General features: G+C 34.2%; 1 protein-coding gene across 6 annotated transcripts in view; it reads left to right on the forward strand.

The window, feature by feature from the left end:
* The window catches only part of LOC145662678 (uncharacterized), a 481,436-nt gene that overhangs the window by 274,192 nt on the left and 191,352 nt on the right, over positions 1 to 15,892 (forward strand). The window lies entirely within an intron of this gene.

Here is a 15,892-nt window from a genome sequence, read left to right on the forward strand (position 1 = left end):
ATAGCTCTAATACTATGGGACCTACCGTAGTCGGCTCAAAACTTCACTTAGGAACTAGTATGTGTCCTATCCAAATATCCATGTTTCAGAATCCTGCAATACTTCCGCAACGGTTTTCATAGAGGTACTTGGTGAGTACTTCAAATTATATGCCCATAGCTAAACTGCCTCTATAAAAATTGTTGCGTACCTTATTATTCTGGAACATGTATTTTTGGATAGCGCACATATTAGTTTCTAAGTAAAGTCTTGACTGGACTACGGTAGGTCCCATAATTTTGCAGCTATGGACCTTCAAAGATAATTTTTTCATGTTTTCGGCAGCCTTTAACTCCGTAAGGAAGCATTTGTGCACCCAGGTTGGTCTATACTTTTCGTCTTATCTTGGTGTCAGGATTCACCTCCGAAACGTTGTCGGTGTTGTTTTGAAACATCCTGTATATAAAACTTCATATCAGAGCCGAGAATGTAAAGTTTTTATAGCTCATGCAAACTCGAGGCTCTTCATTCATACTAGTTGTGTCCACATTGCCTTGTTAAATAAGAGACTCTAAATACAGTTTTTCCCTATATGCTAGAGAGTAAAGTTAGAAAAATTAATTAATTTTCGTATTTAAAAGCATGGTCACATAGTCATAATGACTATCAGTGAGCTGGTATGAGAAAATTATTACATAATTTTGCTTCTGTTGTTGAAATATATCTGAATATACTTTTTCAATATTCCAATAATTATTCCAAATGTTATTCGAATTTTAACAACACTGAGTATGAGTAAGAACACTAGGCATGTCTAGTTAGAAAGTTAAAATCATGAATAAGTAGTCACACTAGGTATGAATTCTAGTTAGAAACTTCAAATCATAAATGAGTAGTCATGACAGTAAGAGCTCGATGCGAATTTTCCCAGTTTAATCTAGTAAAATATTAGATTTGTGCCGAATAATACATTATGATTGTAATATAGAATTCACATGCTTACATATGTTGTTCATGATTAGAATTTTCTTGCCTAAGTGTTTTGTTAGAAGAGACATTCCATCCCATTTACTAACCTTACCTAGGATACTATTAAGCCAGTGAAGCAGGAATAGAATCATCAATTTCTTTGTCCTGTTGTTTAGATCGGTATGGAAAACTGGAAATTTAGAAACTGGAGTAGACAAATGGATTAAGAATTAGAATCAGGAATATGAACTAAAGTAGTAATGACTTCACTATACAGATATTCACTTTCATGTATGTGAAATAATATTCCTCCAATATAAGATACTCTGACTTCTTGTACTATCAAGAAATCGACTCCTTCATAAAATAGCACGAGTATATACCACACTTCATGTTAAGATTTACGTATTTTATATAAATATTTATATAACATACACCAAGTTCTAAAATGTCATACAAATAACAAGTTTATATGCTGAATCTCTAGAACAATGGTTCCCATTTACTTTAAAGTTGTAGACCCCTTTTTAATTTAAGAAGAGCTACGGACCCCCACATCATTAAATTTTGGTATGGGTTGAAAGATAGATGGCAGTTTAATCATAACAAATTATCATCCTTTAATTATGTTACAAGTATACGGTATACAGTATATACCAGATTCTAGATATCATGGGGAAAATCTCTTTTTGTTTTGGATAATGCTTTCCACGTCTGGTTCAATGTTTACTACTTTTAGCTTTAAATCAGGTTGAACATAGAGGATATTTCTGTTTGTTTTTCAGGAAACAAAATGATTGTTCATAAAAATATGTGCTACAAAATGGAACTAGATGCTTCAATATCTTTGCTACCTGTTTCGTTATACTTAGAAAATACCTCCATTCAAAACTGATCAAGTTTATATTCTTTTAAAATATTTTAAATGAGCCATTACAAGTAACGTTAACAAGTTCATCTTGCTATTCCTTAAAGTGTTAATTGTACCACACCATATTCGAAAGGATATTTTATTCATAAGTTTTCAGAATCTGGTGGAGGGAAGTTATTTCTGAACCTAGTCGCTATATCATTAGTGTGCTCAACGATGGCATGTTGAAATTCTTTCGGTAATTCTTCATCAATGCACTCCAGAAATCACTTCAATGTTGTGAAGGTGCTGAGACTATAAAACCTTTAGCTCGACTTACCTATATTCGCTGCCTCAATCCTGTCTCCAGTGTCAAAATTATTCATACCACTACCTTCAAGACTCATATTAGGTGTATTAAAGAATTCAAAAATATCTGCTAATAAGCAGGCAGTCACATACAATCAAGAGAGGTTATTCAAGTGACACATGGAATTAGTGTCAATCAAAAACACTTGTACTTCATCACTCAACTATAAGATCATCTCACAGTAATCGTTGCAAAATCTTTCATCTGGATAACTAACTTATTTTTATATGCAAAACTAATTGCATATGAGGGCTTTAAATTTCTTCACATAATTTTGAGAAGGTTTTGGGATTTAAGGGTCGAGATTTAATACAATTTATAATCTTAAGTACCCCATCAAATACGTTACGAGGCATCTTTGTAGCCAAGGCTTCTCGATTAGTATAACAGTGGTTCTGCTTCGCACTCGGTACTACATTCTTCACTCGAGGAATAGTACTGACAAAATAAAAAAAGTTATCGCCTAGCGACAAATCTGGCGACTTTCTTTAAAAAATGTAATTTTGGCGACAAAAATACATTTAAAAAAAAGTCCTTTAATAAATTGACTTGGTTGCTCAACAGTGAGATACAATAGATAATTTACAATCAGAGGGCATAGAAGATACTGTGCCATTTTGGATACAAGTAAGCAAATATCACGATTGGTATACAAACTCATTTAAGTGATTTTCACAGTTTTCACAGTTTCAGTGCAGTTTAGCTTTCACAGTCTTATTTGCTCCTCACTTGAACGCAGAAATGGGAACGAGTATTTACTAGTATGATCATAGTAAAATCCAAACTGTGTAATAGGCTTGGGGTATCTATACTAAATTACATGTTAACAGTGTATCATTCCTTAAAGTCACTTGGATTGAACTTTAACATTTACAAATTTCAAAAGAAATCGTTAAGATTAATTGGAACGATGACTGCATACACCTCCGTATCACTCCAGCCCTCTATTTCAGAGAGCAAAAGATGTTGAAGAATTCGAAATAAATGAAATGAAATATTTGAGTTTTACGTCCGACGGTTATGCCGGTTAGGCTAAAGGAGACGGTGATGATGAGTAATGAATGAAATGGTGGAATGAAGAAAGTGGGAGGAAACGGGAGAACCCCGAGAAAACCCACGCACACGGTGTTTGAAGAATTCGAGGTTATGCAGGGACCCTGAGTAGGTGAGTACCTTATTAGTTGTAATAGACTCTTTAAGATGTATTTGCTTATCATTTCCTTGTTTAGCAACAAATCTAGGACCTTATAATTTCATTTTACCGTAAACTGGCTATTTTCTTGTCTATCTAGCGACTGTACTTCGTCTTCTAGGATTAGAAATTAGATTTCTGGGGAGCTTTCAGCATCTATAGCCGTCACACATATATGAACGATGATGTTCCTGGGCAATCACACTGGACGGTGAATTGGAGAGGAAGAAAGGAATGGGGAAAGAAAGAAACGGCCTGGGACTATTATGTTAGGTACCATCTCGGCATTCGCCTGGTGTGAGTAAGAAAAACATAGAAAAACCTCACTCAGAACGGCTGGCCTGAAAGAGCTATTACACTTTTTCGAACGAGTGTCCCCATCGGGAATCAAACCCGGCACCACTCGCACCACAGGCGAGACCGTTAACAACTACACTACACGGTGCTACACTTCATCTGCTGTTGGCAACCCTGGCATCACCTCTGGTCAGCCCACACAAAACACGTAGCTGCTGCTAAACAATTGAAGGAATATACCGGTAATATAAGGAATAAGGAGACACTTTCAGATGCTATTAAGATGATAAAACTAAGTTAAATATACAATAAAGAATTGTGATTTTTTTTAAAAAAAATTCGAGTAATAGAAACAAAATAGGCATGAGAACAAAAAAGACACGGAAAGATCCTATTGTAAATAATGATGTTTTATTTGAAAATATTTGAACTCAATGGTTTGTTATATAAGAGCTGGTTGCAAAACAGGGCTGTTGCAACAAAAAATATCTATCTAGAGCCAGAAATTGAAACTAAGATATTAGGCCATATTCGTGATCATTGTGCTTGTAGAAATAACTTTAACAACTTTTATTTTCGTTGAGACAAAAAAGGAGCAAGCAAAGTCCATGATTGTTGAGAAGAGTTATTAATTATAAAATGGGATCTGATAACAAGAGAATAAGATAAAGTACCTCTTGCGCCACAGAGAATCACGATTTGACAAAAAGAATAAGCTGTTGTCTACAAAAGATTTGCTTTTTATGTTCACACATTATATTTTATTTACTAGTTCTGTTCTGTTTTTTCTTTATTTCGTGCGGGGCATCGTTTTCTTTTGTGTTTAAACAACAGAAGCAAATGTATCTAATAAATTCTGTACCTTTAAAACTTAAGAATTTGTATCAGTTCTTCCCTTTAGTAAAACAGAGAAAGGACATAACATGCATATCCAGTAATATAACGCTAGAAGATTTGGTAGGTATGCGCTCGACTGTTGTCAAAAATGTAGCGTATATGCACCCCAAAACACATTTATATATTTTTTCTGTTTTAAATGTCCGTTCGTCGTTGACCACTATAGAATAAAAACGTTAACAGTTAGCGAAAAGATATTTTCTCCAGTCAATTAAGCGCCCCAAGAATATACTTGTATTCCATTTCCACTCTAATCTCACTACTAAATCCGGAAGTAGTAGATATCACTACCACTTCCGGTCTCGACAATAATTGAGGAAATATCACACCATACAATCCAAACTCCTCCACGTGGCCTACACGTGACAAAGCTCATTTTTGTCGATAGAAATGATTGCTCGGTAGAATTTATCTGATAGAATTTAATTTCATAATTGAGATACAAATTAAATCTTTAAAAGAAAATCAAATTTAATCTATATTAATTTAATTTAATATAAAGTGGCTTAACTATATTAGACTTGTCTGGATGTTCATGGCCAGTGTTGCCAACTTTGGAACTCTTTTTTTTCGACTCTAGGTACGTCGGTTTCCTGCATATTCGGTGCCTCTTGTTTTGTTCATTCTAATATGCACAGCCCGTGACCAAATCTGGCGCATTATGGCCAACTCCGTCTTTTCCGTATTTTTCGTACTTCTGTTTTTTTCTATTTTCCTTTGTTAGATTGTACCACTGATTATAACGCCATATCTTATGTTCTACATGACAGGTTGACACTGAATATTGCACTCACTTCATATAGTGCTCTTTGCAAAACATGTACTTTTCATTGCAGTTGGCAACACTGTTAGCCCCATTGGTGGCCTTCATTTGTTCCCTATACGCTGCTGAAGTCGTCTGCTGTGGATTTTACTGGGCGCAGCCATATTGGTTACAAACAATCCGTTGCTAAGGTGGTTGTTAAGGCAGTTTCAATGGCGTTGTTGTGGCAGTTGAGAGTCTTGTGAAAGACGAACTTAAAATTATGAATATGAGACTACATATTTAACGAATAGCAGTGAATATATTTACTTTATACTTACAGAAAGGCCATATTTATCATAATATGAAACAAAATTGCTCTACATTTTAATTCCTTCAATCGCCAATAAGTTGCTGGACAAGAAGTGAGTGAGAATCCCACGCATGTATATGAGCGCCCCTTAATAATAATTTTAGATTGAGTTCACTTAAAATGATTCAAAATTGTTATGCTATGTACTTCTGTCATATTGTTTGTTTAGCTTCAGTGAAAATGTTTAATATGGAAGAAACTTGATTTTTATAAAATTAGTGATAAGATATTCGGAACAAAGGAATGCAGCGCTAGAATAACCAATGTATTTTAAAATATACATTACGAATACATAATATCATAAACTTAGCATCTTCGTGGAAATAATTTCCTAATTTATTCTTTATCCTTTTGTTAGCGGGTGTCCATTCTTTGTTTGGCACTGTTAAAATTGAAATGCGTTACCAGAAATAATTAATTTAAAAGGTATAACTCTCTAACTATCCTATATAATGTCCTAATGTTATCTGTTTCTTGCGTCTACTACAAACGGCGTACAGATTTGTAACATTCCAGACTATACATGTATTAAAATTCATAAGGAGAATACGTACCAACTTACACTGGTGGTCACTTCGCGTAACACTACATCTATGATAATTAAGGGCAGCTTGAAGCTCAAGCGATATAAGGATGCATCTGTAGGGATCAGGTGGATCAGTGAAGTTGGGCATGCGTGAAAGAAAGACAGGTACGAAAAGCGTACACTAGCCAGGGCTAGTAATCGCTACAAGTGGATTTGTATTTCAAACCATGGCACATTTTTAACGCTGTCTCTATGTTTTCCCTCTACATATATTATTTTCTTGCACAGAAGTATTTTCGTAGATTAGACAAATTTTACATATACTTTTTCAAAAAATGATCCTGTATTTTTCATGCATACTTAGCGTAGATCGATAGGATCGAGCAATTATATGTTATGTCAAACGGGATGAGACAAAGTAACAAGTCCGGTTTAAACTTTACTATATTACCTGTACCAACATTCATATGGTAAGGTTAGGTTAGCTTGTGATTCCTTAAATGCGGTTGTCTTACATATATGTGTAACGCCATTTACCAATTTTAAAATCATCCATTGCCTGTAAATCTCAATTGTATCAAGAGTTTTAAATTTTTACACATATATGTAACCACAAAGGTAAAATTGTTATCGAACTTACGCTGGTGAGAATCGGAAAGAGCGGAGGCAGGTGAGAATCACACTCCATACTGGGGCAGACATTGTCGAAGATTATAGTATGCCTTTAAAGGTGTGATTCAATTATCAGTTTACTAAGAAACGATTTTACAGTGTTCTGAGTATTAATATATATTAAACAGCGAAATTAGCCTAAAAATATCACAAACAAACGAAAAAAAAGAGCAAGGAGCTTTTGCTAAAAATGTGTATTTTAATTTCTTTCTGGCAGAATATGCAAGGAGAGAAAGTGTTCTTCAAAGAGATTGAGATATATCTGTTCGCCCAATAACTAATTAATCATTATATCGCTTGTTGTACAATGTGGCTTTGTTTTTGTTTCTCTTTAATATTTTATATAGTACAATATTTCTAATTTCATTCTTGGGAAAACAAACAAAAAAAAATGCATGTACATCTTAATCTATTATGGTTATATCCGAAAACGAAACAAATCATTTTCATAGGCGAGTACCGTGTAAGCTTCTTCATATAACCCGCTTAAAGCTGGTTTGTTTGTCACCAGCTAGCTGAACAGGAAGCGGAAATGACGTTTACTTCACCAGCGTATTGTGGCAAGTCTCTTTCTATACATCAGTTGTCAGCATTGTATTTTGCCGTGCCCCCCTTCTTTTTGCGGAATTTGCACTCCCCCCCCCTGTCCAACCTTGCTGTTTCCCGAACTTCCACCCCTTATATTTCTTGAGCCTATTGCTATGGGAAGCTAATTTTTTGGGAATGCTCATCTCTGCTACATCTCTTTCAATTGGCATAGGCCACATCTTTCACTGCAACTATCATTTTCGGAAGGTTCCCTTGTAAGTAAGTTTGTTTGTAATAACGAAATTAAACTGACACATTACAGATTTATTTACTTGACGCCATTTTCATGAAATTATTTTATCGCCTATTTATATTTCCTAACCAGCAGTACCGTATAAGACTGAGAATATAGTTATAGTATGAAACATGTACGCTATTTCAGTTTCAGACTAAAATATATTTAAATCTATTCAATAGTGAGCAAGAATTTTAAAAATTAGTTTTAAAAAAATCTGTGCGGATGTTAAAACAATGGTCCCAAAGTACAGTAACAACAGAGTGTATCTGCAATTCCTTTACAAACAAAGGAACCAGCAGAATGACTGGTCAAGAGTACTCGAGTGCAAGGAAAGACCTAAATTCATTGGTTGGTCAAGGTTTGGGTGTAGTCTCGAGTTTATATAGGTTTCATTCGATTCCGTCTTCTACACCGGAAAAACCAATTGTCGTTTATTCACTTTTGTAACCTTCTTTTCTCTTTTTATAAACTTACGATATATCTTGAAGAAAATGAACTGGCATTTCGGAAAATTGCATATTTCTGTTTAATTATCATATCTTATATTCTACAATATTATTATTAACAGTTAGCGAAAAAAATGCCCTTTTTCGACACGTTGTGGCCATGAAACGTGTAAATCCGTTAAAATCTCGAATTCGAAATTCGATTTCTTTTTACAATCCCCATACTTCCTTCTCTTCTATCGTCATTCGAAATCATAATTCAAATAAATAATAATTTGTAACATTTAAAAAAAAGGACTTTCTATTACAATTGTCGAAATAATTAGATATAAAACAAAACTACTCCATAAATAACTTAATCTTAAAAGAGTCTCCGCATACATTTTCCCCGTGCCTTTTTAATATAATTTATTGATATTGCATGTTACTATGTCACTTAACTGATTTTCTTTCTTTCCTTTCCTCTTCTGTACGTTAAGGTATCTTCCAATATCTATAAAATATAGTGAGCGTCACTGTGCGGAAATTTTAAAGAAAAGGGAGATCTACTGCTTCTTTTTCTGAGTATTTTTTTATTATTATTATTTTCGGTAGTGAGTTGCATCACATATGTCAGTGGAGAAATCACTAGTTGCATGAAATTTGTGTGTGTGTGAGTGTGTGTTTGTCTTTCATGTCGCCGGTCAAACAAAATCTATGTTCTATTATCACGCTTCCAACAATTGAACATTGTTCTGGAAGCAAAAGACGAAATAGACCTTCCCTTGCCTCCTCAGCCCCTTCCCAATGACAGTCCCTCCCATTTCATGGTCTCTGAAATGATAATAATAATAGTAATAGTAATAATAAAAGTTGATTACTTTCTTTGAAAAGGAGTGGAGAACAAGCAAATCAATCAAAATTACTCTCCGCCTTGTGACTTGCAACTGAAACACATGCGCATTCACTACCAGCAGAATGGTGGAAGCAAAGGAACGAAAATGAAAGATAGACAAATAGGAAGAGCACAAACGGTTGTCCAAGAAACAAAACAAAAATGAGATTATAAAAATAAAATTCAAATAAATAATATTAAACTGTATAAAGCTTATAAGAAAGCGTCTGGATCTCGAGAAACTGAATTAATACATGTTACGTTTGTTTATCTGCCCCTGATTCTCGTGGTTTTTAGATCCCTTAAAGATTATCAAGTCGATAAGATTCTGCAATCTAAATGTTACTCAGAAATAATGAAATTATACTAAAATCCGTTAAACTTTGTATTAGGATTAATGGAGAGTAGTCTTAAAGTTACCGTAAGCCGTTTTATAAGGCAAATTTTGTTTCATTAAGCTTTAGTTAAACTTTCCTTTAAAATAATAAATCAATAAGCAAATAAAAGGTACGAACCACTGTACTAAACTTTCTCCCTCCAATTCCTTAATCTAAATCATATTCTGCTGCAGTTATTAATGAAAGATATAGAAATTTTCAAATAAGTATAATTGAAAGGGATTTGCTGCTGCCAGTAGCCAATCAGAAGAAAGATATCTTAGCTGCTGTATGTATATACAATTGTACGGTTATCCTGTATCACATAATGTCTGATGAAACCAAAGAGTTAGTTAGTGAAACAGTAACACGTGTTGAATTTTAATGAAAATATATAGTTTTGCTCAGCAAATAATTAGTTTATATTTAATTGAAAAATCTCTTTGTGAAATACGAACAAAATTCTACGGAGTTTTCGGAAAACTTTACCGAAAGAAGATACAGTCCCAAAAGTAAATTACCCCTTCTAAATTTTTTCATAAGAAATAACTTTGAAGCTTTTGTTTATAAAATAAACAATAGCGTGAGTGGTATTTTACAAAATTGTCAAAAAGAAACACCCCAAGAGTAAACTACTCCTTGTGGATATTCTCATGGAAGTGATTCAGGTAACTGTATAAGAATAATAATGAAATATTTATTTATGAAATACTAGCAGCGTTCACCCCGCTTCGCTGCGGTCACCCCGGAACGCAATAAACTTTGTTACTTAGATAATTTTTACTTTTTCGCTTTCAAGTGATATGATAAAAACCATAGAAGATTGCAGTAAATCTTAACATTATATCGCCTGTCATTTATGTTAACCCGCCCCGCTTCGCTGCGGTCATCCCGGTGCTGGCATATTGTAAAAGTGTCTGTAAAAATAAGCAAATCAATTAAAAAATTTTAAACAGAAGATTCAAGCTATTTTCCGCTGTATATCGCCTGTCATTTATGTTAACCCGCCGAGTTAACGGTCATGCGGGTTGCATATAAATACGTGGACACCTGAATGGTCAATTATCTCAAGACATTGTTAATTAAAAATTAAAGTGATATGATAAAAACCATCTAGGGTCCAAATCCTAATAACCCCCCAAAAATGAAAGAAATCGGTTCAGCAGTATTAGCGTGATGAGGGAACAAAGGATTTTGTACGTTCTCTTTTATATAATAGATAGCAGCGTTCACCCCGCTTCGCTGCGGTCACCCCGGAACGCAATAAACTTTGTTACTTAGATAATTTTTACTTTTTCGCTTTCAAGTGATATGATAAAAACCATAGAAGATTGCAGTAAATCTTAACATTATATCGCCTGTCATTTATGTTAACCCGCCCCGCTTCGCTGCGGTCATCCCGGTGCTGGCATATTGTAAAAGTGTCTGTGAAAATAAGCAAATCAATTAAAAAATTTTAAACAGAAGATTCAAGCTATTTTCCGCTGTATATCGCCTGTCATTTATGTTAACCCGCCGAGTTAACGGTCATGCGGGTTGCATATAAATACGATGAACTAATAACAAAGGATTTGTGGACACCTGAATGGTCAATTATCTCAAGACATTGTTAATTAAAAATTAAAGTGATATGATAAAAACCATCTAGGGTCCAAATCCTAATAACCCCCCAAAAATGAAAGAAATCGGTTCAGCCGTATTAGCGTGATGAGGGAACAAAGGATTTTGTACGTTCTCTTTTATATAATAGATGACTAAAATCGTCCGTGTAGTCTGAAAGAATCTCATCCACAAGAGTAAACTACCCCTTGTGATTTTTTTCTAAGGAAGAATTATAATTTACACAATACTATAGAGTTATTAATGAAATATGAACAAAGTCACCTGAGACGTTTTTGAGAAAATTGTCCGAAGAAAACTCCGCCTCAGGAATAAACTACACCTCTTACATTTTCCCAGGGCAAATGAGTTATGTTATATTGTCAAGTCATTAATGAAATGTTTGTTTATGAAATTTGAAAAAAAATGGCTGAGTCAATTTTGAGAAAATTGTCCGAAAGAAAATCCCCCCCCCCCTAAGTGTAAACTATTCCTTCTCGATTTTTCCCAGAGTTACAGCTTAGTTATAACACAGTATAAGGTTCTTATGGAAAATTTGATTTACAAAATACAAACAAAATCGTTAGAGCCGCTTCTAAAATCTCATTTTTTCACCCTTTCAGTACCCTTAATTTTAGGGATAGGAAGTAAATTCGAAAACCCTCCTTGGAAAATCACATAAAAATCTTAAATTTAAAATTTGGCCTTTAGGCGGATATACATCAGGACGAACAGACGGACAGATGTCGAAAAATCACTTTTTTGTATATATAGGCTATGAAACGTATAAATGCTTTAAAATCTCAAATTCGATTTTTTTTTTCACGACAACCATACTTTCATCCCTCCTTTCGTCGCTCGAAATTAATAAATAAAAATACATATAACACATGATATTTTATAAGAATTTGAATTTTGTGGTGTGTATCTCTTGAATGCAAATATTTTGGTTTCTTGAAATGCAGTATTCTACACAGAGTTCGTGAAAATTTTATATTGGAAGCAACTTCCCTGTACAACACCCTGCAAGTTTTAAGCCCGTTGATGTACTTATTATGAGAAACCTCTGCGAAAGATAAGCTTTTCCAGGGGTATGAAAAATCAGCATTTTACCAGCAGAGTAACATAGTATCCATTTTGAGACCTTATTTATTAATCGCATATCACATCGAACTATTTGCTTATATATAAGCTGGTATTATCCTTTGTAGGATGTTGGGTTGGGAAATTTAGTTTCTATGCGTAATATTGTACTAAAATTAACACTTTTTCACTACAAGAATACTACTTACAGGAACGCAGTTTCTTGTGTAATTTCTCGTTTTTATTTTTTAAAATGAAATATCAATATGTTTAACGAAACAAAACATATTTCTTAAAAGAGTTTCTTCTGACAACTTAAAAGCAATTGCCATTTTACCGGAAGATCATAGATTTAAAGTGTAGTTTTGGCACACGTGGACAAACCACATGTAATTTAAATGTAACATGTTACATTTTAAGGCAAATTGGTCTACGCAGTGACCAGGTATGTTTTGCTTCTACATAAAATACATAATGTGTAGAAATGAAAACAATACCAAATTTCAATTTCATACTCACAAATGCCATGTATAAAGTACAATTAAAACTGTTTATATTTGTTTCATTTTTAAGGTGGGTGTTAACAATTATAAGTTTGTGTGTTATTTTTAGAAAAATTGTGTCACTCTTAAAAGAAACATCACTAGATACAATGTAGTAGTTAACAGTGTACTTTCTAAATGTATACAATACATACCTAGGTATATAAATAAGCAATCTGCTCCAATAAAATATTTTAATTATTATTCACAACGAAAGATATATATAGCAATAAACATTCATCTTTTTCAATTTTCTCGAATACTACTCATGAGAATATTCATTTTGTTCAGGTCAATGTCATCTATCAATTGATCAATCTATCTTTCCTCAGTATTGTACTTAAACAAAATTTCGGAGTTAACATAATTATTGGGCTATATCTGTTAACGATGTTATATGTATTGGCATGTTTCTAGTACCAAAATGAAAAGTTTGACGAAAGTACACTTTGGCACGGGCATCTTTAAATTAAGGGAGGGGACGAGTAGGACATGTCCCAGCCAATAATTTTTTGTGTCATTTCCAACTTTGCAAATTAACCAATAGGACCAGAGATATTGGTGCTAGTTTGATTAAGGTAGGACTATATCATAGGCAATTTGTGAGGGGACGGGGCAGCAATTTCATTTTTGAGAGTTGCCAACCAAAGTCATGTTGTATATCAATGTTTAATTTCTAGTTCTTTTGATTCTAAAGATGAGTCTTGTTCAGTATTTGCGAATTGAGAGAAAAACATTGAGGCATCTCATCTTCGTCCAGTGATCTTTCCAAGGCTGAAGAAACTCCCGAAAATACTTAGAGGATCTCAACCTCATTATGCATATAAATCTACAGAAGACTTTCTATAGAAGAAAATACTACGAGATGAGTGGTTAAGCTCTTCTGGGAATTTTGACCAGAATAAATTCTACAAGCCAGGAATTAAGCGAACTCAAATAATGGGAAATATATTACTAACGGGGAAGAGCTGCGGTGATCTAGAGTTATATCCGAAAATTGATACGTTATCTTCAAATTTAAAGTTGAAATTGTTCCTGAAGAATAAAATATCGTCAATCTTAAGGACGCAGGGATTGCTTTCCGTGAAATGTGAAGTGATCGTTGAAGAAAGAAATTTAATTTCAAATATGGGTATGCTTGCTTCCTCGACTGTTGTTGATTTTATCGAATTCAAACTGTGAAAGAAATTTCAGTGCTCTTTGCTGTTTGAAAATATTTGCATTCTACAATGACTCAGAAGAGACTAAATGTGGCAGTTTGTCATATACATCAACATCCTTTAGATTGCGTTGACAACAAAAAAGTTGCTGCAAGTTTTACTTCAAAGAAGAAAATAGTTTGATACTGGACATTGAGAAATAAGATTCACTGCCGTTTCTTCATTTCATAAGTTAACTGATCCTCTTCTATTTGAATGTATATCATTTTGACGTTTTCTCATCAGGTAAAACAGCGAAATTTGTAGAACTGTTCTGTTAGACCTTCGAGATTGTACGTACTTGCACGGACGAACGTAGGATTTCTTTCTTTTATTTTCTATTTTTTTCTTTTTTTAAAAGAAATATCGTTTTCTTACGGTATTGTTTAATCTCGCATTATAATCCAATATTTGGAATATCGTCTTGGTATTTCTGGGGAAGAAAGGACATATCTCGCAACCGCCCGTGGGTTCGCTTCTGGTATATTTGTAAGCTTATGAATGAGTTTTTCTTTCACTACATGAGTTACGGTAATCATTAAATTTCTGCTATCAAATTTAACTAAACTAAAACACAGTATGCGGATAAAGAATAACTTGCGCATGAGAAATGTAGCATGCCTCACTAAAATTTAGAAGCCAAGGACACCAGTGTATTTTGGTATCAGTTTCATCTAGGTATGTAGCGGGTCCAGAAGAGACAAGACATTTCTCGAGCCTCGTGAGCAATGCTAGTCACTCATGTCTTAGATCTCAGACATTATTTTAGTGCTACATACTCATAATATAAAAACTATAAAATTGATAAACGGCTTGTATGAACATAATAAAGGTCATTTATTAGCGTACTAACGATACACAAGTCATTACACAATTATACTCTAATAATAAGTTGAGTTGAGTTGATTTTGAGTTTAACATCCCTTTCAGCAGCGAGGCTATTATGAGATGTGGACATACTGATAACCGAGAAATCCGAACCAGATGAGCTCCTGCCAGGAATCGAACCAGAGTCTTCCACGGGCAAAAGTGCGTACGCTAACCGCTTGACGCTCATACTTCAATAATATATGTAGTTTAAATGTCGTTATACCCCACTGTTCGTGGACCTCTTGTAAAACGAGAGGATTCTCATAACTTCTAGATGAAATTGAGAAAGCAATCAAAGCATAAATTTTGTAGGTTATTTACAAAACGAGACATCAAAAGCTTTCCGAGAATCAAGACGAGACGAGACGTGAAAATCTTATTTTCCATCTCGTCCCCTGAGTAATTTTACTCATAAACAATAATGGCATTATTATCACTTATTTCAATGAACTCCAAATATTGTATAGTAAGAAATGAATATGAAGCGTTTTAGTTTATCGACCCATGATTATGCTCTTTAGGCTAAGGGAGAAAATGATTAAAGCAAGTGAATGATGATGGAAGAATTTGGTGGAATGACGAAGTGAGAGGAAACTGGAATACCCCAAGAAAACCCGCGGACACCATGTTGTCCACCATAAATTTACTTGGTCGGGGATCGAACTAGGGACCTCACGCGCCAGAGGTAAGCTCTCTACCACTGAGACTGTGTTCCTCTTTGTATAGTAAGAAAATTAGATCAAGTTCTGACCACTAAACGTCATAACCAAAAGTTTAGTGGTACAATATAATAGAAACTGTATGCGAAGGGGCCATAAAGTATTGTTCTAAAGTTCTAGAGATTTCCCTAAGTTTTGACCTGAATAGTGTATAGAGGCTGTAAAAACTTTAGGAGTGGAGAAATTATTCAAGGTCAAACTAGGAATATCTCGTGAATGCATTCACGAAGGTTTCTCTGTTACAAGATAATATTATATGGTAATTCCTTCACGTGCATTTTGCTCTAATAAAAAATAAAAATAAATCGGAGTGATGGGTGTTTTATATTTGGATAAGAGAACGGAATATATTTCGGTCATGAAAAATATTTTTCCTTATCTTTTCTATCATTTGGATATTACAGACCTTTTTCTTTTGTTTTTCGGCGGACCAGAGGGGTTAGAGGTAATGCCAAATGATGTGGTTTGGAAGTAACCGGCAGGCAGCCTT

Source organism: Thermobia domestica, chromosome 10 (assembly GCF_964235325.1).
Source record: "Thermobia domestica chromosome 10, izTheDome1.hap1.1, whole genome shotgun sequence".
In the NCBI taxonomy this organism is placed as follows: Eukaryota; Metazoa; Arthropoda; class Insecta; order Zygentoma; family Lepismatidae; genus Thermobia; species Thermobia domestica.